Source organism: Tachypleus tridentatus, chromosome 2 (genome assembly GCF_004210375.1).
Source record: "Tachypleus tridentatus isolate NWPU-2018 chromosome 2, ASM421037v1, whole genome shotgun sequence".
In the NCBI taxonomy this organism is placed as follows: Eukaryota; Metazoa; Arthropoda; class Merostomata; order Xiphosura; family Limulidae; genus Tachypleus; species Tachypleus tridentatus.
Window position 1 is genome coordinate 99,731,105 of NC_134826.1, and position 25,264 is coordinate 99,756,368.

At 32.4% G+C, this 25,264-nt stretch overlaps 1 protein-coding gene and 1 long non-coding RNA gene across 4 annotated transcripts in view; one reads left to right on the forward strand and one right to left on the reverse strand.

The window, feature by feature from the left end:
- The window catches only part of LOC143244679 (uncharacterized), a 44,321-nt gene extending 23,320 nt beyond the window's left edge, over window positions 1–21,001 (forward strand). Inside the window, exon 4 of the long non-coding RNA XR_013025274.1 lies at window positions 14,977–21,001. This is a non-coding gene — a long non-coding RNA (uncharacterized LOC143244679). The remainder of the gene's footprint in view (window positions 1–14,976) is intronic.
- Window positions 21,002–23,362: 2,361 nt separating this feature from the next.
- The window catches only part of LOC143244678 (uncharacterized), a 70,641-nt gene continuing 68,739 nt past the window's right edge, over window positions 23,363–25,264 (reverse strand). For all 3 annotated transcript variants that reach the window (XM_076489775.1, XM_076489774.1, XM_076489776.1), the window contains exon 6: window positions 23,363–25,235. The gene's annotated coding sequence lies outside the window, so the exon portion shown is untranslated. The remainder of the gene's footprint in view (window positions 25,236–25,264) is intronic.

Sequence of the window (25,264 nt, forward strand, 5' to 3'; positions counted from 1 at the left end):
AGAACATTAAATAACTCGACACCAGGACTGGAAAGGCCAACTTCAGGTGACTAACGCTGCTGTTTGAACTATCCGTTTGAACTACTCGTTAGTCATCCTGGCGAGTTGTTATTATACTTTTGCTGCATATCATTTCACACTTTTACTACTTAACTTTTTAGTACTGGCCATATTGACTCATAACCCGGAACCAGGACTGGAAAGACCAACTTCAGGTGACTGACGGTGGTTTTTATACTTACCTGTAGTCTTCCTGGCGGGTTACGATCATTACCATTCTGCTACAGGTAGTTCTTTACAACTTTGTTGACTGGATGTCAACATTGGTTTTTACGCCATTTTCTGTTTTAATTGCCGTTTTGCTTTTATCTTCAATTACTTTTACAAATTTTACTCCATTTACTTGAATTTTATCTTTTTACTGGACATTTGGCTACTCATTATTACGATTTTGCGGAGTGTCTTTTAAAACTTTTATTCTTTTACATTTTGATAATAGCTGCTATGACACATAACCCGGAACCAGGACTGGAAAGGCCAACTTCAGGTGATTGACGGTGGTTCTTGAACTTACCTGTTAATCTTCCTGGCGGGTTATGATCATTACCTTTTTGCTAGAATAAATACTTTATAACTTCTTATACTCTGCCTTCTATCTTAACATTGTAGACTAGGTGTCAACATTGGTTTTATACTTTTTTGTTTTACCTTCATTTCCATTTATGTCTATTACTACATTTATTTATTTATTTTTATATTTTTTTTTACATTTTTACCGAATGTCTGGCGCAGATAGCCTCGCTGCTTTGTGCCATAAAACACTAAATCAATCAATCAATCGTTTTAAAGACTTTTAATACTTTTTTACTTCTATTTCAGTGATAACTTATGTTAGGTTTTTTTTTAGGTGGTTTAGATATTAACAGATACAGGTTTGTTGCTTCCTTCGTTTTTCACTTGATAGTTTTAAAATATCTCATATTTGAACAGGAGCCACCTGTGTTAAACCTCACACTATGAACAAATGGAAGTAATATGATGCAAATAGCGAGTGCAAATACTTCAACAAGTAAATAGTGCTAGCTACGTGTTTTTATTGCAGCAAACATCTATATCATTAATACCGGTTTGATACTAAGCAGTTAAACTATGTTTATAAAAGACATCACTTAATTAATTAATTAAGGTAAATTATAAGAACATTTTTGAACAGAAATGAGCTAATGAATAAAAGTAATTATTGAAAGACTAATTTTAAACAATTATTATTTTAAATTTAGTTAAGGTGCGACTATAAGTATTCAATTTACTTTTCTATAGGGGCACCTCAAACGTTCCTTACTGTTAATTATTCCTTAAGTGTATGTTTGTCAGTCAGGCAATTCTCTAAACTATGTGATTTGCTGTATTCTCAATTTCAATACAAAAGGTCAAGCCTAAAGACAGTTCAGTGTTATATATGTATAAGGTGGGGGGAATTTCAACGTACCATCCTGAGATTCTAGTGGTTATCAAAGAATAGTCTGAAAAGTGGTTTGTAATAACTGAGGACTGTTTTCATAGTATATTATTATAAATTATGGCATTCTGAACTCTAGGAATCTTTCTTTGTTGAAATATAGTCTGGAGAAATTTGTGATGAGTAACGGAAACCACATATGATGGAAGCGACGAACGCTGTGTGCAAAATTTCGTATGAAGTAATTTCGGTGTAGATACATATATAAACATGTACATACTGTATACTTACTATGTTAGAACTTAGCATGTTCTGTAAAAACATGGCTTGAAGGATGAAGCATCGATGTTCCTGATTTTTATGTCTTATGACAGTGGCGGCGCCAGGATATTTTCGTTGGGGGGGGGGGCTGAGGTAAGCTGTGGAGGGGGCTTCCCAAAATGCCATCAACATGAAGTATAGATGGTAAATTATAATAATGTAAATACAAAGGTACATTTTAGAAAGGTGTGCTATTTTGAACTGCGTTTTCTATGTAGTTTTCATTGAAAACTCATACTCTGATTAATAATTTATTATTACAAATTAGAAATAATCTGTTTATGAAAATATGCGTATATGTAAAAGAGGAAGCTCACCTAAGTTCCACCCAAGGTAATACATAATAGTAAAGAAAATTAAGATAAGCTTAGATTGAACATTTAATATACCATTAAGAGTAAAGCTACAAATCAAAAGAAATATAACATAAAGACATAGTTTACATAGCAGAAACGAATTATCCCATGTGAAGTTAATACATTCTGAGGAAAAGTAAGGTCACTATCAGGCTAACTATCTTTCATCATGTTGTGTTTATAGTCAATATTACTTCAAAACAATGCACCTGTTCTGGTGATTGGATTCTAAGTCACAATTTTAAGTGTATGCCACAATCATCAGTACAATTTTGGATGGTTGATACACATAGCAAAATGATCTCACAGAAGACACACCGACTAAATTCGTCATAGTTTTGACCTATACACAACACACTCATACATGCATGCTATGTTTTACTTTTCAATAAAAGATAAATGAAATTAATAGATAAATACCTGCGAAACCTTTGGTTTATCAAGTAAAATTCCTGATGATCTGTTGTAACTTGAAATCAACGTGGTTGTCTAATCTTCGTCAAAGCTCAAGATAGAATGGCATTACACAGGGAGCGGCAATACAGCGCATGAGTTTCAGTGCATTCAGTACGTCGCTATGGGATGCATGACACATACTTCCGTTTTAATAAAGAGGTTGAGTTCTACAGATCTATGTCTCTTTGATGTTAATTGTTAAGCAACAATGACGATTGTGTTTTCCATATTTTATGAATATATGTAGGTAACAATATTGGGGGCTGAGGGGGGCTCAAAGCCCCCTTAGCGCCGCCACTGTTGTATGATGCTTTTGTAGAACCGTTCTAAATAAATATTTCTGATGAAACGAGAAAGAAAATCCGTTTTATTCTGTTTATTTTTTTATAATGTAACGTATTATAATTTTATTTCGGACGAGTCTTCAATTTATTATGTTACGCACGTTACGTATTACTATTTCAAATAACCAGAAATTTGAATTTAGAATTAAATGCTAATATGTGCTAAATTGATGTTATTTACCAACAAGATTGATTCACACAATTTTTCTTTAAATACAAATATATTTTAATATAGAGAAATACAGTTTATAATAACAGTTATTAGAAATAATGGCTTATATACAAGAGTTTTACAAATCTGCAAATAATACTGAGTCTTATATTGGGTCTAGAATTGAATATTTTATCGATAATTCAGGTTTACGATGAGGAAATCAATTCTGAGTTGATACTGTCCCACACCTCGCTTAAGTTAGTTGGTTCGGTTGGCTAAACGTCGCTTTTAAGCTGACTTTTACCGATATCGATATTTAATGCCCTTGAAGAAATAATAATGTCCGAGGTAATTTATTGAAGTTAAACTGTTCCTGATGTTTGGGAGTTGCACAATACATAGCCAACAATATACGTTAAGTGCAAAAAGAAAACTACATTGAAACAAGCGTAGGTTTTAAAATAAACGCATAACGGTTAATCCATTACAATTTTCATACTTTTTACAAGTAGTTGAAATTCAATCATTTACTAGCCGACCAGTCAAGCATCACATCAAAACTGGGCTTTAGAAGCTGCCTTGTATAAGCCACAAGTTGACATATAAAAATATAAAGTTAAGAGAAATAGCTTTGTAAAAGACAATGCATTGTAACAACTAATACAATAGTGACATTTGTGGCATTTATATGTTTGTTTCACGGGAATTAACGTAAATTCCAAAGCGGCATGCTGCTTAGCAGAGATTCACGGTTGTAAGGGTGCTGATACAACGAGATCGCGTAATCTGAGGGTCGCGAGTTCGAATCCTCGTCGCACCAAACATGCTAGCCCTTCTAGCCGTAGGGACGTTGTTATGTGCGGGTCAATCCCACTATTCATTGGCAAAAGAGTAGCCCAAGAGTTGGCGGTGGGTGGTGATGCCCAGCTGCCTCCCCTCTAATCTTATACTGCTAAATAAGAGGCGATTAGCGCAGATAGCCCTTGTGTAGTTTTTCACGAAATTCAAAAACAAAACAAACAACGAGAACGTTAAATGAAACATGGCAGGCACAACTTTTAAAAGAAGGAAGTATCCAATGTTTTCAAGGAAAGTGGAGAATTTCTTAAGAAGACTGTTTAAAGCAGTTACGGATTCCAAGCCAATCCGGTGCAAATCCCTAATCCGCAAAATACAAGCTATTTTTACGAGAAAGCCAGAAGTAGTATGGTAGCTAGCGTTCCAGATTTGTCCTGCGATGCCACTGAACGCACTGTATATTTTTAGTTGCGAGGTGTTTGGTTAAAAGACGAGAAAGCCCTTACAGTAGCAAGTGACTGTCTTTTTTGTGGTCAATAACTCAAAATTATAGACTGCTATACATGAACTTTAGAAATTTCAGACTTGACTTTTAGATGTAGAAAATGTTGTACAGGTTTTAGAGTGCCAATAGGTACGAAAGAGAAACTTCCAAACCCAAAACTAATTTGTGATGAAACTGAACACATAAGTTATACGTTAAAAAAGGATCACAAACTTGTAGCCCTAACTCTAAACACACCGCTGTTTTTTTCATAATAGAAATAGCTGAAGAAACTACAATCAGAGCAATCATATTCGCCCATATAACGTTGAATTATCCTTGACGAAATTCCCATGAATTTTGGTCGTATTAAGTGAAGTTCGAAGAGACTCGCTAGTGTAGAGCCTACAAAATTAGTAAAATAGATTAATATAATTATTATACAAGGATACCAAATCTGTACACGTGTTTCAAATTTGAATATTTAATTACCTTTATTCACTTGTAATCAGTATGCTCTGTCAGTATCATCAAGGTAAAAAAAAAGGTCCAAGAATTGACTCCTGGGGTACTCCATTAACAACAAAAGTTCAGTTTCACTTGATTTCCTTAACAGCATTTTGCTATATTTCATTCAACCCTACAATCCAGTTAACTAGTACCATTTATAAATTCTCTCTACTGGTATGAGTTTCTCAGGTAATCTTATAAAAATAAAATAAAAACACAAAGTTCACGCTCTTCCAATCGTCCAAGTAACGAGAAAAGCACTAAACATTAACAGATTAAAAAGGTAAATTTTTCCTTTAACGAATCCATGTTGGCTTTAGTGTATATTATTATATTATTAGTTCAATATTTCCAAAGCTTCTTTTATCAGACTGCATATAACTATTTTCGCTATAAACATAAGACTAACAGCCCTATAATTTTCAAAGAAACATTTATTATTCCTGTTTAAAAATAGAAGTAATATTAGAAATTTCTCAATCCTCAGGTACCTACTAAGCGTATATAAATTCTTCAAAGCGGAAGAGAAAGGCTCGTATTTCTAATATCTCTCTTTTTAAAACAATGGTTAAAATGTAGTATAGTCTTAGTGCTTTATTTATTTTTAATCTCTTAATTTTCCTAACATTTGAAGATTTACCAAAACCTGACTCCAGATACTCTTATTATAAGTTTTTACGAAACATGCGTGGTTTTTTCTAAGTATATATAATATTTTTTTTCATTACAAAACAAACTTTTTTATTACTAGGGTTGGTCCATTACTTGTGTGCCTGTGTGTGTGTTAGCATCCGTTACCCAAGAGTTGGTTGGTGTGATTGTTACAATTTTTGGTATGATAATTGGAAATTGCGTGCATAGACTATTTTGTTTTTCGATATCTACGAAAAGGGGTATAAAAATGCCCTTAAATATAGAACATATCTATTTTCTTTAGGTGTCTTCGAATTTAAAGATGCAAGTACTTAATGAATGAAATGAGACAATTATTACTTTTCACAGTACGTACAATTTAATAGGATCTAATGAAGTCCTTATAAAGCTAATAGCGAAAAAAGAAAGTGTAACAGAACATTATCTTTTATTGGTGGTTAGAGCTCTAGACTCGCAACCTGGGGGTCATGACTCCAATTCTTTTCAATTCCTATCAAACTAGGAAAGTATTTAGATTTCGACTGATTAAAAGAGAAATGCTGTATGTAAGTTTTATATTTGTTAGTTAGGCATGGGTGGCATTAGTATTGCAGTTTCTGTTGGAAATAAAAATGTTGTTTATAAACTTTGACGAACAAATGCATCAATTAGTATAGGAGACATAAATTTAATAAACTCGCTTTACGAGGATTGTATATTCTATTTATGAAACATTAAGATATTGTTGTAGATAGTTCTTTTACTGGCGTGTTCTTTATAATTATTTTGTGAAAATAATGCAATATTCACTTCATGTAACTATATTAAATTACACTATTTCGTCTTTTAATGCTTCTACGAATTTGAACACTTGAGCATTGCAGGCCTATATCACAATGACGTTACACAATGTAAAACTGGTCAACTTTTTCGTACAAAGTAGCCGTGTTAGGTAATATACTGATTCACTATATTGAAATTGTCCAAGACTCTCTAACTAACATAATAACTCTTCATAAAATGTTGTGTTTTTAATATATGTTCGAATATACTACAAAAAGGTTGACTTCGCACCCTTCGATGCTACTATTCGTTGGTAAAAAAGTAACTCAAGAGTCGGCGGTGGATGGTGATGACTAGCTGCCTTCCCTCTAGTCTTACACTGCTAAATTAGGAACGGCTAGCGCAGATAGCCCTCGAGTAGCTTTGCGCGAAGTTAAGAAACCAAACAAACAAACACACCCTTTGAACTTTCTTTGCATTTCTCATCCTTTAACTAACATATTACAACATCAGAATAATAGCTTACAATTCTGCTCCCTTCTTAGATTAGAAAGTCTCTAAACAATCTCAATACCAAAAATAAAATATCACACAACATTGTCCATTGACCGACTTATTTTCTCCAAGGCCCATGGTATATGTGTAAGCTTACATTTTGTCCCTTTTTACCACTGAGGGAGTTCACTCTAGTTAAGTGGTTAGATAAATATACTGGTTTGTCTAGTCTTGATTATCCCCTGGAAGTAGTTTTAAGAAGAACTTTGAACTTTTTGCAGGTTCTGGTTCCACTGACAAATCATTTTCTGTACCTACCCAGTTAGCCACTCTCTTACTGATGCTCTTTCAAAGATAATCACGACAAGTGACTTCTGGCTTGGATTATCTATACTCTGAACACATTTTTGACAATGGAATCAAATAATTATTACCACTTATATCACAGCTACTTTTCACTTTATCACAAACCAATTTTAAATTTTAGTCTTTCCTGAGTATAGTTATGTATTATGCTTTAATTTTTCAATCCAAGAGAGCTCTTCTAAACACCAGTCTTTCATAATATGCTGTAGTATTTGGTTCCACTCCACCTTAATACACTCTTCACTTTTGACATAAGAACTTCACTTCTTGATAGTACGGTAACCACTATCTGTATTTTCACTGCAAAATCAGTATTTCATGTAGTAACTGCATAAAAATATTCGTGTTGGTTTAGTTCAGGAAGGTCCTACAATAACAGCACTCGTGATACATGTAGACCAAATAAGTTCTCCTATTGCATATTTTGTAGCAAATATACTTTTAGGTTCTAATTATTGGGGGATACAGAAATAGATGTGGATGGCTTAAACTTTGCATTAACAAATTATTTTTTATTATTTTCATTTTTATATCTTTTATTGCTCACTATATTAAGAATGCCTGTTTCATAACCTGGCACATTTTTTTTATATTTATCTTTGACATAAGCTTCAGTCAAGAAATTTATTACGTTGCATTTATGACAAGAAGTCGAGAGTGGCAAACATAGGTTAGTGTGTGACCAAGTACTAAAAATGAAAGCTTTGGTCTACTTAGGCATGCTTCTCAAATTCAACAAGGAAGAATCTTAAATAGTAATACTAACTACAAATGCAATTGTTAAAATGGTTCGTTCAATCTTGAGGGCTCGAGGCAACAGATGCGAAGCGAACTATCAACAGCAAACCAACAGTCACCCATATCCAATTAAAAACGTGGGAAAAGTTAGGACAATTTGGCTATCTACAATGCGGACAAAATATTTGTATAAACGGGCACGGAAGCTGTTTGTTTGAAGAAGAATATTATTTCTAGTTTTATCATTTAGCGAGCTATATCTGCTTCCAAACTATATACAAAATGAACAAAATTTTTTTGTCATTAATTCATATCAGTTAACTTAGTTAAAAATGGTGAAGTATGAAGAAACGCTATTTGTATTAAGCTAATAGTGACTTTTATTCCCTGCGTTTAGAACTGTCTGCACTGAACATAAATTAGTTAAATAAATGAGTCTAAAAGGTTCAAATTGTATAAAATTAAGTTCAGATAAACAATTATTTTTTACATTGTCTTCACTGACTCACTAAAAAGTGTGCAAACACGGAAGATACTTTTTTAAGTTTAGGAACTGAAATAAAGCATATAAGTTTTGAGAATTTAGAAGAGAACTATTCTATAGATGAGCAGTGATATTATTTCCCCATTTAGTATTAACCTACTTTTACCGACATTCAATGGGTGTTCCATATAAGTTTATATTATTTTGCTAAAATAAATTCAAAACAAATTTTATTGGAAAAATCGTCAGATTTAGTGCTCAAATACTGCTAAACAGTCAGAGGTTGGTGAGTGGTTAGCGTGTCGGACTGTGACTTCAAAGAATCAGCGGTTTTAGCCTAAATGCCGTAGAATACGGCATGCTCTACACTTTCAGCTGTGTTCGTGTAATCAATCTCATTTGTTTTAAGAAACTAGACAAATCATTTATTTGCGTAGGTGTTGTTAACTTGTTGCCTTTCTTCTACCCAGTGGTTCAAAATAAGTAACCCATAAGATGCTGTCTGAGTTTATCAATTTGAAAAAAAGTTACTTAATCTATTATGTATTTGAGTCATTTTCTCTCGAACATAATATAAGTTAGCTTTCGTTGTAACTATAATTATATTTTGTTTTAGTAAGAGAACTTTGAGTTTTTATTTAACTTAATGAGCATTTGCAGTTTTAACAATGAAATCTCGATAATTGTCTTGTTTAACAAATAAATGAAGTTGCTTGTATGCTGGGAAAATGCGCTTTTAATTTGTAGAATTAATGTATGTATTTATGGTGTACTAAAAGTAGTTTGACTTTTAACAATTTAATATAGCTTGGGTAATGCTCTGTGTTTGATTCACCCACAGGTCTTACAAGATGTTCTCTCATATGTTAGAAACGTATCTCGTTTTTGCGTTGGAGTTATTAATCTTGAAATATGAGGTCCAACCAATTTCCATGATATTTTCGCAACAGCTATTAGTTTTCACAGTGGACCACATAAACCATCTTTTAGTATTTTTAAGTTTTTCTTGTTCTTTTTCTTTTGCCTCTTCCTTTTCTATTTTCAATTTACCTGTCTCGATCTCACGATCTAGGTTGTAGTTGACAGCAGTGTACAAAAGTATTAGGACAAACTCAAAAACTAGAGTACAGACTACTTAAAAAAAGAAAGAAGAGAAACTAAATCACAGGTAAAACAGCAACATTTTATTAACCTTTATATTTACTACAACAGAAACTCAGTGGAAGTGCCTGAGTTAGGTATAAAGTTAATATTTTGTGTGTCTACCCTTTATTTTAATAACTGTGTGTGTTTTTCGTATAGCAAAGCCATAAAGGGCTATCTGCTCAGCCCACCGAAGGGAATCGAACCCCTGATTTTAGCGTTGTAAATCCGGAGACATACCGCTGTACTAGCGGGGGGCCCCTTTATTTTAATAACTGCAAACAGTCTTTCAGGCATTGTCGCAATATATTTAGTTAAAGTGTCTTTTGGAACCTTGTTCTAAATGTCTCTTATACGCTCCCATAAAGTTCCTTTGTAGTAACTTTTGATTTGTCAAAATTTTGTTCTATAAAATCCCAGTCTGCTGCGTAAACGAGTTGAGACTGGGACTCTGTGGGGGGTCATTACACCATTTGAATGACTCCAGCAGCTTCTTTCTTAGCTACGCGATTTCTGTATAAGCTGGATGATGTGTTTTGATTACTATCTTCTTCATAGTAGAATCCTTTACCGATAACACGCAAACCCTGAGTATAATATGACGGGTCATTATCTGATGGTATTTGTGCTGGCCAATTATTCTACCTGTTTTGTAAATGTATCCTGTAGCCTCGCAGATAAATACCACCAAGCCATCACACTGCCTCCTCCATGCTTCAAGGTAGGTGTTACGCATTAAGGTAAGTATCTTTCACCTTTTCTTTCACCGGACGTACAACCTACGCTTTGAACCAAATATTTCAAACTTAGACTCATCCATCCATTACACCATTTTTCAATCAACAGTCTAGATTTCGCAGTTTTAACGCATTTTAGTCTCTTCACAATATTTGGAGTAAAGGTTTTTTAAATTGCTACACGACTAAATATTTTATTCTCGTTGAGTCTTCTTGATGCTGTTACATTTGGACACTTTTCGGTCACTTAGTCGTTTTTCTCATGCAGTTTTCATTTCGTTCCGAAGGCTGTATAAAAGAATATGATACTTAACATCAGTATCATTGACTTCAGGTGTTTTGCCTCTTCCTTTCCCATTTTCAATTTACCTGTCTCGGTCTCACGATCTAGGCTGTACTTGACAGTGTTCAGGGAGCCATTCAAGTCTGCAGCAATTTGTTGGAGAGTCCAACCAGCATCACGTAAAGTTTTTTTTTTAACTGTTTGCTCTATTGACAGTTCTCTCCATTTTTTGTGCTGTGGCATGATAACAAAACTGAATATATGGTGTTTAACACTGTTTTCATCAAAATTTATTAAATTGATTTATTCCGGTATATACTAGTACCATATGCTAGTTTTTATCTATATAATTAAGGCACTACGTGAGATACAATGACAGTTTTTTTTTTAAACTTTAAATTAGAGCAGTATGTTCATTCAGCATAACCGTTATGACAAGCCTTTAGTACAAGTATATGAGAATTCTAAAGAATTATAAGTATTCCCTGGCATATCGATTATCAACAAGGACCATAGTGTTGAAATTTATATTTTCTAATGGCATAGAAGGATTAGTCTCATAAAATGGAAAGAATAACAAAATATTCTCTTGTCCCAACACTTTTGAACAGTACTATAACTATAACTTTATAACTACAAATATGCTGGTAAAGATCCCATGCAGTAAGCCAACTGTTTTGATTAGGATAATATAGTTGCTTCTTACGATGTGAAATGGTATAATCACCTTGAAATAACATCACCACTTTACATATTTTAACTGTTATTCATCCTCTGTACACGGCGTAACAAAAGATATAGCATGGAGACTTGAAATAGGAAGGCTCGTGACAGAATTATTCATTATTTAAAATAACTTACTTATCTGGAAAATTTTCTCATGAAGTTTCTCAATGTATGATTTATTTAGATTTATGCAAAAGCGGCGTATTATAATAGTTTACAAATTAAGTCGTCAATAGGTCCTTTAGAAGAATTTTATTCCTTATCGATGGACCAGTTAATATTAACGTATGTGTACACTTTTAAAAATGTATTAGGTTATTATAAAATACAAGCTTGTTCGTTCGACAAAAGGAAAATTGTTATATTTAAACAATAAAAAACAAAACATTTAAAATAATTTCATATAATGTTAACAGCAAATCAGAATAGGTAAAATATTCAGTCTGGAACAATCACACATACGCTACACATTTTATAGTGCTGTAGTTACTTGTCAAATATGGAATATTAGTAAAATGTAAAACGTTGTAAATAGAACTGTACTTCGAGATACAAATAAATTTCTATATTAGGTGACATCTCAAGGGTGATCTTTTGGCGACATACAAAGATATGATGAGTAAGTTTCGCAAATAGGTTGGAATAAGAATTTACTAGAAAGTTGATGAAATCTTGACTATATCTACATAGAACTAGGATGATAATGGTACTTTGTATATATTAAACTGAGGACTTGAAGGGTATATGATCATGACATTAGAAATTCTGACGTAGTAGAAAGATAACTTAATGTTCAGAAATTTGTGAAAATATTATACTGTTATTAAGAAAAATCGTTGAAATTATAGTTTCATCAGGTGCCCCGAAACGAAACTGAGAGAAAATGAAAATAATATATGGCAATGTTTACTTGAAACTGCTGAAGAATTAAGCTCAATCACATCTTTCCAAAGGTTTATTTTAGGCAACAATTTTAAAAGATGGCATACGATTAATGCTATAATGACTTTGTGAGAAACTGCAAAATTATGGGGTTAAAGTGGTACATTTTTTCAGTTCTTTATAAGATTGTATCTAAATTTAAGCAACTTTACCTGTCTCATGATAGAAAAAAGTAGATCTTAAGGAACATTGAATTACACTGCAATACAATGTATATGTGCAAACCGGTTTAATGCTAAAGTCAGGGTACGAACTGAACAAGGAAATGTAGCATAGGGGCGGAATGATTGAATAATAGTGAGGTCATCATCTCAGTTAGTATTATAATATCATCCTAATTATTATTTTATTGGAAATTTATGATTATCGTGTAAAATCTGTAACAGATACTTGTAGCCTAGTGTTAGAGTACTTAATCCACTGCATTCCATTTTTAGAATGCAGCAGCTACGTCAGAAATGAGAAGAGTCAATAGAAAATACTTTCTCCTTGAGTGATCAGGCAATATAAAAAGAAAATATTTTTTATTTTGTACAGTGATTAAAGATCATCCAGTAAGTGTCAGCAGACAGCATTCAACCTACGAGCACCCATACATGTCTAAATGATGCACGAAAACGATATTAATCACTGCCAAAACCGTATTTCCTGGAGTATCTGGGTCGCGAGCTTCTGCTATAGCAGTTATCAAAGAAACAGAACACCATGTGTGATCTTGGGAAATGCCTGGTTGCTTACTTCGTGAAGTAAGTTTGGATAATTGAGACATTTCCAGGTTCCGTCGTATCTGTTTCATTTTAATTAAAACTTTACTCGTTATGTTAGACCCTCAAAGAAAAAAGAAATAGCATTTTTCACGCATTTCAAATATACCATTAGCGATATGTTATATTATTTTTCTGCTTATTAGAGAAGTCTAGTAAGATTACGTTCCCTTAATTATGTACCATATTTTAAAACCATCAGAGCAGTTTTTGTGAAATTTAATAAAAACTTTAAAAATATACATATTCGATTCAAATATAAGGGAATTTTTGACAGTTGTAAACTTAAATTTATCGTTATTATAAAGACATGTTACTTCATCGTACCGTATTGCTGACGACCTCTGGCCCAGCATGGTCAGGTGGGTTAAGGCGTTCGACTCGTAATCTGAGGATCGTGGGCTCGAATCCTCGTCACACCAAACATGCACGCCCTTTCAGCCGTGGGGGCGTTATAATTTGACGATCAATCCGACTATTCGTTGGTAAAGGAGTAGCCCAAGAGTTGGCGATGGGTGGTGATAACTAGCTGCCTTCCCTATAGTCTTACACTGCTAAATTAGGGACGGCTAGCGCAGATAGCCCTCTTGTAGCTTAGCGCGAAATTAAAAACAAACAAACAATTGTTGACGACTTTATATTTAACATAGGATATTATTGACATCTGCATACGTTATACTGAAGTATATATACATATATGACTTGGCGATTGTTTAAACTATTATTTGATTTTGATATTTTTGTTGCCTTTGCAGTTAACTATGTATTTCGTTTTCTAGAAGCACCAAACAAATTGCTTACACTCCCCTTTTATATGACGCCTATTTTGTTTATGTGCTTTACTATTATAAGCAGTACTGATGAACTATGAATTCAAAGAAACTAGTTTGTTGCAATAAAAGTAACGGATCAAAAACATCAGTGCCTGTCATGCTCTGGTGGTAAGGGACACCCAATTCGCAACCTTTGGGTGGTAGGTTGAATACTCTTACTAAACTCGCCCTTTAAATTATGAGAGATACGTAATATGGCGGTTAAGCATACTAAAGAAATAAAGATACAGAAAATAAAGAGTATCCAAAGAGTTGGTGGTGGATTTTGTTGACTAGCTTTCTTTTCTATAGTTTATCACATCTCTGTCAAGGACGGTTAATGCAGATAGCTCTTGCATAGTTTTGCATAAAATACAATAAACAAACAAGCAAAGGATAGATTTCGTCTGCACTTCATGTTTTTTTTTCGCTGAAGTTCTTGTCTTGGTGAAGAAAGAAATTCACAAATACCTGAATGACGAGCTATTTAATTGTGTCGATATGTTACGTGTTATTCGAAAACCTAAAGTGTTTTAGGTTATTAGTAGTGAATAAATTACCATAAATAACTAATAAACAAATATCGCTTCTCACCATTCTTCTCTGAAAACAAAATAACGTGAGAGATCTTCTCAACCCACCAGTGTAAAATAATCTTTCTATCTATTGAATATTTCTATAGCTCTCTTTTGAACTTTCTTAAATAAGGAGCTCATAACTGTACATAATATTCCAATCAAGCCCAAACTAGTGGGATGTATAAAGAGATAATTACCTATTTTGAACTGTAATCAATATATTTACATATGTACTCTAAAGTTATATTAGCTTTACTACTTGTTACGATGGCCTGAGTGACTAAGGCAAGATAATTTTCCTTCGTCATGCTACTGGGATGTTAAACATACGATTCAACTTACGATAACCTAGATACATTACATGACCCTAGTACAGCCTTGGCCAAACCGTGTTATTACTGTTATATTTAGATGTTATTGACTACTTGCGTGGAGTGATTATGGAGTAAATACCCGAGTAGTAGCAATAGTAGCATGATTAGAAAAAACATGTATGAATTGTTATTCTGCTCTGTATAAGTTATTGTGAGCACTTGTTTTTGAAAACACACGTACATACATGTTTTGTGTAAAAGGATGTGCTTTAACTATAATCTTTTTTTCAAAACAGATCAACACTTTGTTCTGACAGCTTCTCTATATTTGGTGTAATGCCATGTTTTGTCACGTGCCAGAAATTATAGACCACCAAATTGTTCGATTGTCCAGAAATGGCATGAAACAAAGAGACATTGCCAGAACAGTAGGGTACCCTCAGTGAGTGCCTGGATAACAGATAAGGGAAGACTGTCTTCCCACAGTGTACGTAAAGAAGGTGGTGCAGTACATGTTTGGGCAGATATTTATGATCGGACTGCAGCAAAGGTTGTTCCAGAAACGTCTACTGGTAGATGCTGAAAAACTACTGCCCTAGATAACCGTTGTTAACACAGGTTAACACATCAAAGTCGTAAAAATCTTTCTACACCTTACGATAAGAATGTCATTAACAATTCATTCAGGATATCCAGAAGAAGAGTGAATAAGAGACTGATCAAACAGGGCGATCTACAAACCAATATTAACCAGAATTCACCATGTTGCATGAAAATACGGCATGCCTAATTACAGTTGGGATACTTGTTACATGTCATTTTTATTCAGATAAATGACTGGATAACAACAGATGAGGAACGATTATAAGGTACACACTAAGGTAGTGCACTACATGTTTGGACAGCTATTCATCATGCTGGAAAAAAACTGTTCTTCATATCCCTTAAGGAAACGTCAGTGCCTCCCATAAAGGCATTACATGGAAATGAATTTTTTGCCGTTTAGTAGAGCAAGGTTTAGCAGTATCTTTGTGTTCCAGGATAACAGTATCACTCCCACAATGCACGTATTGTACAGAATAATCTGGACCAACAGGACATTACAAAACTACCATAGCAAGTAAAATCTCCAGATGAGCCAGAATATTGATAACTACGACCCTATATCTAGTACTGAGCGCTTAATAGGAACTGATATAAGGTTACAAACGCTAATATAATATTATAATAATTTGACGACATATTTTGACATTATACATTTTTATAACGTTTTGCTGTGATAGGAGAAATGCCTAATTACACATCTTTATTTGCTGTTGTAATAAATCGTTCATGCTGTTCATACAACCTGACTCATTATACAAATTACATGTACAAATGTTTAATATAACATGCATTTCTCAGTTTGACAGCGCTAAGTGTATTTTTGTATTTTTATTCTACTGTAACAATAATCTTATTTCCTATAAAATGTGTACATATTTTGGTCAAAATAATATAATTACTACAGGTCATTTGCCAACTTAACAATTAGTCTAAATTTTCTAGGTAGTTAAAAAAAAAGAAGGGTTTAATCAGCATATTTTAATAATTATGTCTTTCTATATAAATATTATTATTGTGTATAAGATTATCAGGTTAAACAGTGTATATCATTATTATTATAAATAATAATTCATAACAGACTCTTGTTGTAATAAGTGTCCAGTATGTCATCTTCGTACTTTCTTCCATCCATCTACAATACAATCCGAATACTTAGTCTTTCCCAAACCATATTCATGTGATTTTTAGCTAATCCCTTTTGAGGCATTTTATCAAATATTTTTTGAAAATCTAAATACTTTAAGGTACACTATTTCCTTCTCATGATAACAAAAGTGTTATCAAAACAATATATCACATTATTAGAATAAGGTTAGGTAAATCCATGTCGGCCTTCATTAATTTTATGAAATTATGTTTCACAAGTGATTTTATAAAGCTTTCGTAACTCAAACTCTCTAGAACTTTTCCACTACAAAAGTAAAACGAACTGCTTTATAATTTCTAGAGTGGCTCTTCACATTCTCTCTAAGAATTGGAGTAACTCAAGTAACATTCCAATATTCAGACACGTGTTTACTCTCTATGGACCTAGTAATAATGAAAGAGAGAAAAACTAATATAATTGTTTTGACATTCTTTAACAAAATAAAATCTTGCCTAGTCCTCGTGCTTCAAATACATATAATCTCTCAGGACTTTTACTTACCAATAATGGAAAAATATTTGCATTATTCAGGTCAATTCAGATATTTCACATTCAATAATCATGATCAGAAATATTATTAATATATTATTTTATAAATATAGAAGAAGAACTTTAAAAGCTTAAAAGTTCTTGAAAATTCTTGTAAGTTCGAGAAAATTCTCTCTTAGCTACTCAGCACTGAATCTATCTGGAATGTTCTGGGAAATGGGTAAATTTGAAAATTTCATTACCCAGGAAGGAAAAAAAAGTAAAAATTTTGTTAGATAGTGTTTTATTTAACGAACGTATCTAAGGCTTTTCCATGAACCACTTCAGCTACTAAAGTGGAGCCAATCTCTAACGTATAGTCTCCCACATCAATTTTTCTTTTTTTTAAAGCACATTAGTAATAATCTTTCCCTTAAGCCTCTCATCCCTTGAAGTAACTCATTTCTGCTTCTAGCCCAAGAGAGCACCTCCGAAAGAACCACACACGCATATCTAGCCCTAAACCTCTTATTATGCAATTCTGCTGATTTATAATTTCAAACATCATCATTCCTTCAATGTTTTTTATTACCAGCAACTAAACCGTCAACCCACATAATAATATCCTGTACTTTAGCACCTGGTAAACAAAATTCTACACTTAGTATTTTTTTATTCTTTCCACTACAAATAACTATATGTACTTAATGAGAGAGTTTCCTACTACGGAAATTGTATATTCACCTTTCCCTACTGCACGTAGTTAGTAGTTCAAATGTATATGAAAGAGGTAAGTAAACACTAATTCAACTCGTCTATACAGCAATAACCTTTTTCCTCCTATATAACAACAACTGATCTGTGACATTAATTTCCATGTACTTCAACTGAATCATGTTATAAACAACTGTTTACACTAAATAATTTACAGTATCAGCTACTATGTAATAAATGAACTATGGCATCGACGACTGTTAATCTTAACGGTTTGTTTGTTTATGGAATTTCGCGCAAAGCTACACGAGGGTATCTGCGCTAGCTGTTCCTAATTTTGCAGTGTAAGACTAGAGGGAAGGCAGCTAGTCATTACCACCCACCGTCACATTAAAACGCCTCCAAGGCTGAAAGGGGGAGCATGTTTAGTGCGACGAGGATTCGAACCAGCGCCCCTCATATTACCGGTCGAACGTCTTAACCCACCTTGCCATGCCGGGCCTAGCCTTAACGGCCCTTAAATGTCAACTTATGTGTACATTAAAAGTGTTCTTGCATTAGCGAATATTTGCATCATCACCTAAAATAGGGATTATCAAACTTTCTTGCTACTCCCCTGAAAATATTTCGGATTAACGAACATATCCTTCACACAAAGTAATAAATTACTATATTTACTCTTTAAATAACAACGACCCCGTTAGAATAGTCTTATATCCCCTCATTTGAGAGATGCTGATTTAAACCATGCCAACAATTTTTACATTAAGGTTATCTGTTGTATTCACCAAGGGGAATCGAACCCTTGATTTTAGAGTTATAAATCTGTAGACTAACAAATGTCCCATTGCAAAGGCACGTGGTTGTGCAAAACAACTAAGCCACAATATCAACGGCTGTTGTTGTAATCACCATAGTATGTATGGCTGTTTAACATAAAGTGGGTTATGGTATGAACAAATGTTTTTTTTTTATCCTTAGCTTAATATATGTGTTTAGGACTAACCTGAATCTCCAAAGTATCCGAACCTCATAAGATATTATTAAAATTACAGCAGAAAATGTGGTTAATAACGAGTGTACCCGATTAATCAAATAATGTATTCTAATCTTCCCAAATAGAAATGTATGTTCAATTGGACACACAGATTGCAAGGTTGATTCTTCAGTACTGTTAGTCTAATATAACATATTTTTAGCGAGTAATCTCATTTGACAATTCATATCTTCCTTCAGTCTAGAAAGACTGCTCTTAACAAAATATCTTCAGTTATATTGTCTTAGGTGATGACACATATTTTAGGCAAGAAATGTGTTGTGGTTAAACGTTTTAGTTATAAAGCATAATGCAACGAGATAATTAAATAACTTGAAAGCATTAGTAAAATAGATCTATCTGACAATACAATATATCTTCAATCATATCGTCAGTTTGTTGTTTTAGTATGTGACGATATATATTTTGAGTTTTATAGTGTATTTCAATTATGAGCATTTATTGTCAGCTGTTAACTATCTTAATAGATAATTATTTGCTACTTTTTCTTGTTATAGAGAAACTTCTCAAGCTGAGATTCATTATAACTCATTTCCAACTTATAACAATATAGTTTTTGTCACATACATAACTATATAATCTTTGTTTTTATGATAGTTTTCAAAACTTAATATTTTCTACTCAACGTTTACATTTTATTGGCAAACACTAATACCTGAGCAGAAAAAATTATAAAAAACACAGTTTTATCAAGAAAAAAATATTTTGTCAGATGCACACACACCTGTGATATATATATATGCATAAACAGTGTTTTAATATTTTTTACTATTTAATGAAGTACACAATCGGACCTCAAGGCAATATTCACAAATGAAAAAATCAAGTTTCTTTCTGAACTTATAGTTTTACTATAATTTTACCAGTAGACTTATTTTGCGGTTAGAGCTTACTTTTATCATTTTAGTACAATATGTGGGCGTTTTTCGTATAGCAAATCCACATCACGTTATCTTAATAGCCCACCAAGTGGAAGCGCACTTCTGATTTTAACGTTGTAAATCCGCCGACTGACCACTGTACTAGCGTGGGGTTTTTAGTACAACTAGGTTTGCTTTGTTTTGAATTTCACGCAAAGCTACACGAGGGCTTTCTGCGGTAGCCGTCCATCATTTAGCAGTGTAAGACAAGAGGAAAGCAGCTAGTCATCATTACCTACCGCCAACTTTTGGGCTACTCTTTTACCAACGAATGGTGATTAACCGTCACATTATAGCCCCTCCACTCACGGCTGAAAAGGCGAGCATGTTTGGTGTGACAGGGATTCGAACCCACGACCTTCAGATTATGAGTCGAGTGCCTTAACCACATGGACATGCCACGCCATACAAGTAGGATAAAGTTTTAAATATGAATATGTCTTAATGTATTAGTATTGGTATACAGTTTGTAGAAGCTCAAAAGACCGTAAAATGTATTAATATCAGTATGTTAAAATGCAAGGAAAGATTTCGACTGTGTTTATTCATACGTTTATTATAAACGATGTTAAAATTAAAATCAAATAATTTAGTGTTAAAAAGCCCTTGCCCTAATATTATGTATTGTGATGTAACTAGTATTTATGAACAATTATATTTGACTCATTTAATCCAGTTCACACTCGACAAGGATTGTAGTGATCAATTTGCTATGTAAAGAGTCTCAGCCAGATCTCAGTCGATCTGAATAGTTCTGATTTTGAACAAAAAACATTCTAGACACTGAATATTGCAAAACCAACATGTCTGAAATTGAATTTTCGAAACAAAGTCAACTTGACTATATTTATACTAGTGTCTCAGCTTCTAAAGGAGAAACAATGAGTTTGTACATATTAATGGTGGTACTAGTGTTCTTAAATATCAAGCCTATTCTTCCCTTATCCAGGTTCTGCAATATTCGAAATTTACTTTATATTCATAGATTATAGATGTGAGAAGAACTTCACTCCTTATTCCTTTAACTAGTACTTTAGATTATTGGAATCCCCTTGTTATTGTACTTCAGACTGTTTACATGAATAGCATATTAGTCTAGCTTTAAGTTTTGTTAACAAAGGTTTCAGTAGGTGTGATGCTTGTTTATCTGTGAAATACAATAAGTTATTGTAAAGTATGCTTTACAATATATTTACAAAGAGTAAATGTGTTGGATTTATAAAATTTGAATGGATAATTACTTGATTTATTATTAAAGATTCTTTACAAGATTATGATTGTCAACTGTATATAGCAAATTTGATTTATTTACTGCCGAACTTATAAACTGTGTTAATTTTTGTTATTGATTACCTAATAAGTATAAATGTTATGGTGCTCATAAGGTGAATTTTTGAAAGATATGTAAAATGTAATTTCTGGTTTGTTTGTCATCTTTACAGAAACGAAATCATTACTTGTTTTAACCTTAAGCAAACACTTCACTTGGTTTTACACGAAGGTCAGGCTTTATCAGCGAAGCAAACAACTAAATAAGAAAGGGTTTGGGAAGTTTATCTATTTGTAGTAAGCGTTATTTTTTAAAAAAATAAAAGTTTTGCAGAAAGAAATGGTAAGAACGTTACATATCAAGCTTTTAATTTATGTGGAAAAAATTTCAGTTAGCAAAATAAGCTCTAGACAAAGATTTATGAAGATATCTACAGAAACGTAAGATTGTAATTTTGTATTATTGGTTAAACATAACTATTTACATAGGTCCTTTAAAAGCTTACTGAAACAGATTAACGTATATAACTAAACATGAAATTGTTGTATATTATTACGAGATTTAAATAAGCGTCCTTTTCAAAATGAATATGTGTTATACAACATATTAATTATAGAAATGAATTAGCAATTAGTGTTTTGCATATAAAACTTCAGAAAATTCAAAAAGTAAATCATACAAATTAAATATAGAATCGAAACTATAATTGGTGCATTAAAGATTTACAAAATCAGTATTTAAAAACACATTCAGCTACAGAATAATAATGTAACTGTCTTATTCAATATTTATAAAAATGGAATATTAGGTATGATAAAACTTTTCAGCACTGTGTCAGTAACACTATTCATGTATAGAAATATATATAGTACAATTATATATATATATATATACATAGATATAAAAATATTAAATAATTTAAGATAAATTGAAATCTGTATACATTCTTACGGAAGAATAGTAACGCTGTCGCCTATAGAAACATCATCCACCTTTGTAAAACACGGGTGATACAAATCAGTATACAAATGAAAATTATACACACAAAATAGTTAAAACCTGTATAAAGTCCTACAGAATTACAATAACTATTTGCTTATAGAAAACCATCCACCTTTTTAAAAAGTATATAATGCAATGCAGTATGAAAGCAAAAGCTATAAAGTTAACCGTAATGACAAAACTAATGATTAAAATAGCAGATTTAGTTACTTATAAAATGAAACTGTAATTGTGATAAAAACTCTTCAATGGTTATAATAGTAAAATATATGTTATCCGAATAAAGTAAAATATTAACTTTAGGAGTTTAATTGCTATTATAAAGTTGATGACATGTTGAGAAACGATGATGTACATCATCCTATGGCAGTTTACTCGCAAAATATCTAGGATGCTGACCTCATCATCATCTTATACTCTCCTCTAACAACAGGCTCTTTGGTACCACGTCACGGAACTATGACTCCATAAAGAGTCCTCTAGTGCCGCTTCGTGGAATTATTATGTAATTGTATCTGGTGCGAAGCATTATGACCCCAACCCCCGAGACAACCAATCAACACTCAATGTATGAAATATCGCCATAATTACTAACATACGTATAATATAGCTTATCTATGACAGAACGATAGTTGTCTAACTCTTAAAAAAACATCACTAGCAATAGCAACTAGGCTTTGAATTTCATTAATTGTAACGTCTAATTTATTTTAGAAAATGTGTCACGTAACACTGAATTGACAATGAATGTGAAAACAGATTATTTGAGGTACAAGCGTGAAAATTTGGCTTCAGTGTTGTTTCAGAAAAAAAACAAAAACTGTGAACAATGAATGTCTAGTAACGTAATGTGCACCAATGTATTTTTCGAACAGGGCTAGCTCTGGAGGTGAGTTACATTGCAGGTAAATGTTCTCATGAGTTGGGACTGTCGTTTCATTTCGAAAGATATAAATTATTTCTCACTCTCTACATTGACGTAAATACTTTATAAACAGTTCTATTAAATCAATTATAATGGAAATATTTTTCTTTAATTTAGTTATTCTTCCTAAAGGGGTGAAAACTAGTTACTTATTAGCTTTTACACATACATTTAACTATTGTGATTTTTTATACCTTTTGATAATTAATCCTGTTTTTGTTTTACGAACGAAATAAAGATAGTGTGAAAGTAACAATGCAAATCCCAAAATTATTGCGATTTTTTTTGCTACTTTATTCGAGATGTCATACATCAGAATATACAAGAAACCCTCTAATACTGTGAACCTTAAAATAAGCTACAAACACCCGATGATCATACACTGTATGCTAAAATTAAAAGATTGTTATGATTTTGTATAATTTATTATACATTTTGTTAAAAAAATAACTTTACAAAAATTATCTATAATACTATTAAAATAATGCAATAGATAGTGTTTTAAAAGGATGAAGTTTAGAATTGTAATTTTATTTAAAACGTTTTTCCCCCAAACAGTTCTAAATCGTTTATCGTGGAACAAAATACAATTTGCTATCGGCCGCTTTACATTTTTTTTAAATAGGAAAATCACTGGATTTTATAACTTCCATGTATTGAAGCAGAACAGATATTAATGGTGTATTCTAGGAACATTAATAAATAATAATCCGTGACGACGAGAAAACCCACTTGTAGAGAAAAATATATATGTAAAAACGGCTGGTATGAGTAAAGATAGCTCTAGGTAGAGGAGCGAACAACGTTTCGACCTTCTTCGGTCATCGTCAGGTTCACAAAGAAGAATGTCGAATTAAAAAATAATATTGTACAAGATACAGATAAATAGATAAACTGGCGGATAGACAATACTTTTGTAACCTGATTGAACAGAGTTAAAAAGCGATCCAAAATTGTAAACATAAGTTTTATTGATTTTAAGAATACATATATATGTATATAAACGTAGAGAGAGATATACGTTCCTCAAATATTCATGAGGTTGTTCCATATAATTATTGTTATAAACTCTATATTATAAGTAAACACCATAAAACAGTCTTTACAGAACGTTCTTAGAATAATGATAACAAATATTGATTATTCACTGACGTCCGTATTAATACTTGCAGTTTATATCTTTTCATCCAATATTTAGAGTTAGATGCAGTTCACTTCAGTAAAATAAGATATTATTATGTTCAGTAAAAGGTTATGTTTCCTCAACACTAGGAATCTTTATAAACTTCTTTTCTTTTAACTAACTTATGGCAAGTTTTGAAACACCTCGCGTTTTTGAAATTGTACGTTTACGTGTTTATACGTTACTAAAAACAGAAAAATTATAAAAATCCAATGAGTTACTCATAAAGTGAGATGAATTTTATTTTCTGATGCAAATAATTTAGTATCTAATATAGTGAAAATATGACAGAGCGGATAACTGTATTCGCCTTATAAAGCTTTAAGAAACAAGCTGTATAAATATGAAATTTAGTTGTTATTTTAAAATGTGATTATATATAATGTTGATGAAACAAAAAAAATTATGTAAGCTCATATTTTCAGGTAAGAAATGTTAATTGAATAATATTCCTATTCCACGGTAAAGATAGTTATATCTTGAACACAATAACCTCATTCTCCAAGAGATTACTAAACAATTTGGTTCAACGTTACACAGAAGATGCAGTTATTTATTCTTTCACAAAATTTACAGAAAAAATGTTATTTTATACATACACAGAACGAGTACGTGAAATTCGACATTTTAAGGGATTTATAGCGGTTAAAAGCAGCAAATCTGATATTACTACCAGAGGGCAGTGATGTCGTAATGTCTTAAATTTCATGTTCATATCAAAATGAAGTATTACAAATCATTTCTTAATATACATAGAAGCCTATGAATGAGTAGAAACCCTCTGTTACCTTAAACTTCAAAACAGTTCCAAGTAGAGTAGAGTTACAACTTTATTCTAACTAACTATTAAAGTGTCCACAGTTGCTCATTCATAATTGTTGTTGGCTAATGCAATTAGAACTTCAATCTAACTAACATTCAGTCATTCACGATAGCTCTTACAGAACTATTATGAGGCTGTTTCACGTCAATCTTCTGTAGTGGTCATCCACAGTTGTCCTTTAATGGCGATATCAAATATTTCATGCAGGTTACCGAGGTCAATTAATATCACGTATATTATACAAGTTATGAAGGTCAATCATTGTTTCAATTTTAGTTCTGGAAGCTCTTAAATAAATCATTAAATGAAATTATCTTTGCGTTATCAGTTATTTTTATAACATGTTAATGAAGTTAATCTGGTATTATCGTTTTGTTGATGATGTGTTATACCCAAAAGGGTTCATTCTCTGAGTAGACAATGTCGCATGGATGTATCCCCTGTGAATAATTCAACACATCTCACATTT